The 4535-nt window shown below is 35.3% G+C and overlaps 1 pseudogene; it reads right to left on the bottom strand.

Moving 5' to 3' along the window:
- Window positions 1–139: 139 nt before the first annotated feature.
- LOC101592229 lies at window positions 140–574 on the bottom strand (annotated as a pseudogene).
- Window positions 575–4535: the final 3961 nt, after the last annotated feature.

Raw genomic sequence — 4535 nt, 5'->3', positions numbered from 1 at the left:
ACAAAATTGTCATTTTTTTTTTGGTATGTGAAAAGACATTTTATGATTTGACTATTACCATCTAGTATTAGTGTATTTCTTCCAGTGGCAAACTAAGCACAGGATACCATTTCTCTTCGATTCCCCATGAATCTCAGTATCATCTGTCTTTTGGAGGATTCAGTTTCATATGACGTCTGTGATGCTGCCTATGAGGATACCAACGATGCTTCATTTTAAAGAACATGTTGCTAACTCATTCTATCAGGGGTCCTTGCTCAAGGAATTCACCTTCACTTTCTTCTAATCTGGTTTTCAGCACTTGATCATGTGTCTCTTCAATATTATGGACAGGACCTGGTTGAGGCACAGGTCCTGTGTGTTCATATGGAATGTCCACAGAAGGGGGGTAGCATACTATTGTCCTGCCATCAGATGTCAAAGCAGGCTGTACTTTGCAATTATAGTCATCTGGAAGAGAAGAATACATAGATGTACAGCAAACATGAGATAAAGCTCCATTTTGGACTGGAAATAAATGCTTCCAGAGAACTCTCTTTGATATCGCCTATTTTACTGCTGCAGCTGCTGTCATAGTACATGAAGAAGCTTATCAGGTGATAGGAGGAAAGATGTGGGAGAAACTGCCTTTAAAATCTGCTTCTAGGCACCAATTTTCATTCTGCTAGACTGGCATCTTGCCCACCCAAAACTGTTTTTACACTTTTGTGAAGTTAGTAACACATGACACTAGGTTGCTTAGCAACTGGTAGCAAACCTTAACCAGAGAATATGTTCATCTCAGGAATGAGGTAACTTTGAAAACTAAATATTCAAAATAACACTCATGATAGTATCAGAAAGAGTAAATACTTAAGAATAAATTTATAGTAAAATGAATTTCTAACAAAATAGGCACAGATGTTTATCTCTCCATATTCTTAAAGAAATTGTAATGGAGAGGTGTAACAGACTGAAAGAATCAATATCATAAAGATGAAATTCTTCTCAAATTGACCTAGAGTCACTGTCATTGCTACCAAAATCTCAACAAGTTTTTTGTAGGCAAGTCAATCCTAAATTTTATATGGAAATACAGAGAATTTAAACTAGTCTAAATGATTTTGAAGAAAAGAACAAAGCTGGAGATTGTGTACTGTTTGATTTCTAATGTAGATTAACAGAGCTGTAGTCATCAGGGTGGTCCAGTATAGCTGTAAGAATTGATACATGGATGAATGTAGCAGAAAAAAGAATCTACAAATAACTTCTGCATTCATAACAAAGGTACTATACAATTCAATGAAAAGACATGTCAGTTCTACAAAGAACATTAAGACAATTGGCTACGTATATGCTAAGGAAAGAGAAAATATTTAGGCCCTGAACACAGCACAGAAAAAATCAACTGAAAGATGGGTCATGGACTGAAATATGAAAACTAAAATGATGAAACATCAAAAAGAAGATGTTTCTCAAAGGAAGATTTTACACATAGATAATAGACACATGGGAAGATGTTCAGTGTCACTGATCATAAAGGAATCAGCAATGATTTATTACCTCTCTTCAGTTAGAATTGCTACTATGAAAGGTAAAAGATAGCAAGTGCTGGGGAAGGTGTGAACAAAAGGGAACACTTGTGACCTGTTGGTGGCTATGTAAATTAGTATAGTTGTCATGGAAAACCATGGGCAGATTCTTAAGAAAATTAACAATAGCACTACCATTTGAGCCAGCAGTTCTGCTCTTGGGTCTTTATCCAAAAGAAATGAAATAAGTATGTTGAAGAGAAGACATCTATACCCTCATAGTTATTGCAGCACTATTTATGGTAGCCAGAAATCAAAACAAGTGTCCCTCACCCCGTGATAAAGGAAATGGGTACATCTAAAGGATAAAATGTCCCTCCATAAACAGAATGGAATCCTGTCATTTGTGACAGTATGGGTGGAACTGGGAAATCATTATATTAAGTGAACTAACTCAGGCACAGAAAGACAAGTACAGCATGTTCTCACTTGTACAGAAACTAAAAAAGCTCACTTCACAGAAGTTGAAAGTAGAACGATACTTATCAAAGAATGAAGAAGAAATTGGGAAAGGGAGACTAACAAGTGCTAAGTTACAGGTAGAAGCAAACTGTAACTCAGTTGTGTCCCAGATTTACCGACCAAGGACATTATGGGGCCACAGAGGAAAGTGATCGATGATGTAGACTGTGCCTAAGGAGAGTCGCATGGAGAGAAAACATTCTCTCAGGCTTTCACAGAGAGCAAATTGGTCAAGCAGTGGCCGTGACTCATCCACATGGCTGACACTCACAAAGGATCTACAAACTGCAGTACAGGGTTTCAGGGTAAATCCTGAGGGGATTTGACTGACCTTGTCATATACAAAAGTTACATTTCTTGTTATATAGGTCTTGCTTTATCTTGGTCTTAACCATCCAGCAGAAAAGTATAAAAATGAAGTATAAAAAGTAAAGCCATATTAATATGCTGAGCTGGAAAAGGCTCAAGCCAACAACTTTTGACATTGCCAGAAGAAGTGGGATAACCCACTACTATTATGGACTACTGGACTGTACTGGATTATTTTGCTGAATTCATGCACCTACAATATTTAAATGGCAATGGAATACCCATCTCTGACAAAATTAAACAAAAAAAGGGGATACAAATGAAGGACCATTTTTGTATCTGTACATACAAAATATTTAGGATAGATGCACAGCTACTTTCTCTTAATTCAATGAGAAGAAAGATTTGTACTAGTAATGTTTGGAGAGGATGTGATGTCTGCATCTTGTACTATGAATAATCACTGAAAAGACAATATGCAATGTATTAATTATTGACATTGCTACTAATCGGTTTTGAAACTGTCTCATTGCTATTTCTTTTTCAATATTTTTATGTACCAATAAATCTTTATTTATATTTATAGATAAATGGATATATCTTGAAATCATAAAATTAAGTGAAACAAATCAGACATACTTGCAGCTTAAATATGATTTCTGTTATGTGAGAAACCCAAAATATAAATAAAGATCAATAAATAATAGGAAGTAGGGAGATATTTTTCAAATTGAAAATGGAGCAGGATATGAAGGAAGATGGGAGGGAGGGAATGTGAAGGGGGTAAAAGAAAAAGAATTGAATAAAATGGAGATAGAATAAATGAGAAGGGCACGAAGAGATGGAAGGACTAGGGTAGGGGTAGATGGGAAACACATATCAGTTAAGATATGTTTTGTACATGTGCCAAATCCCCACAATAAATGCAATCATTATGTATGCAGATGTGTACTAATAAAAATTGAGATTTAAATTTAAAATTTCAAGTAGCAGGCTAGGTCAATTTTGTCTAGAATGATAGTTTCCAAACATCTGGCTGGACAAAATCAGTGGAACTAATTATCCACACTTGTAGTACACTGTCATCTTCCTTTGTTTGATTCTATTCATTTTTAAAAATAATTTTATTGAGAAACGAATAGCAATGAAACAGTTTCAGAACTGATTACTAGCACAGTTTTAGTAATTAATACATTGCATATTGTTGTCTTAGTGGTTATTCATTGTACAAGATACAGACATGATATCCTGTCCACAAACACTATTAGAACAAATCTTTCTATTCATTGAATTAAGGGAATGTAGCTGTATATCTATCCTATTTTGAATATACAGATACAAAATGGTCCTTCATTTGTATCCCCTGCTTTTGTTTAGTTTTGTCAGAGAAGGGCATTCCATTGTCATTTAAATATTATAGGTGCAAGAATTCAACAAAATATTCCAATATAGTCCAGTAGTCCATAATAGTAGTGGGTTTTCTGTAAGACTGGCAATGTCAGAAATTTTTGACTTGAGCCTTTTATAGCTCAGCATATTTTAATATGGCTTTACTTTTTATACTTCGCTTTTATACTTTTCTGTTGGATGGTTAAGACCAAGATAAAGCAAGACCTATATAAGAAGAAATGGAGCTTTTGTATCTGATAAGGTCAGTCAAATTCCTTCAGGATTTACCCTGAAACCCTGTACCTCAGATTGTAGATCCTTTGTGAGTGTCAGCCTTGTGGATGAGTCACGGCCATTGCTTGACCAATTTGCTCTCTGTGAAAGCCTGAGAGAATGTTTTCTCTCCATGTGACTCTCCTTAGGCACACTCTCCATCATTGATCACTTTCCTCTGTGGCCCCATAATCTCCTTAATAAGAAAATTTGGGATACAACTGAGTTACATAATGTTACAGTACAGGTTCTCCTATGTCCTGAATCTTCACTGAGCTTGAAAGACTAGGGCCTAGATATTGGCCATCCTTGCAGCCCTTCTTTTTCTCTAATTTTTGGTCTGCAAACTTAGGTTGTTAACCTTCCAGAAGTGTTTCTCAATAAAATTAATTTTAAAAAAAGAAAAGAAAGTAAAAGTGAAAGAAATCAGACATGGAAATTTAAATATCACCTGATTTCTCTTAAAGGGCAAAGTCAAACATAAATAATAATAAGGAAGATAGGTTTTTTTCAAATAGGAAGGAAGCTAAG

The sequence above is a fragment of the Octodon degus genome, unplaced genomic scaffold (assembly GCF_000260255.1).
Source record: "Octodon degus isolate 3935 unplaced genomic scaffold, OctDeg1.0 scaffold00135, whole genome shotgun sequence".
In the NCBI taxonomy this organism is placed as follows: Eukaryota; Metazoa; Chordata; class Mammalia; order Rodentia; family Octodontidae; genus Octodon; species Octodon degus.
This window is presented reverse-complemented; position numbering and strand designations above follow the sequence as displayed.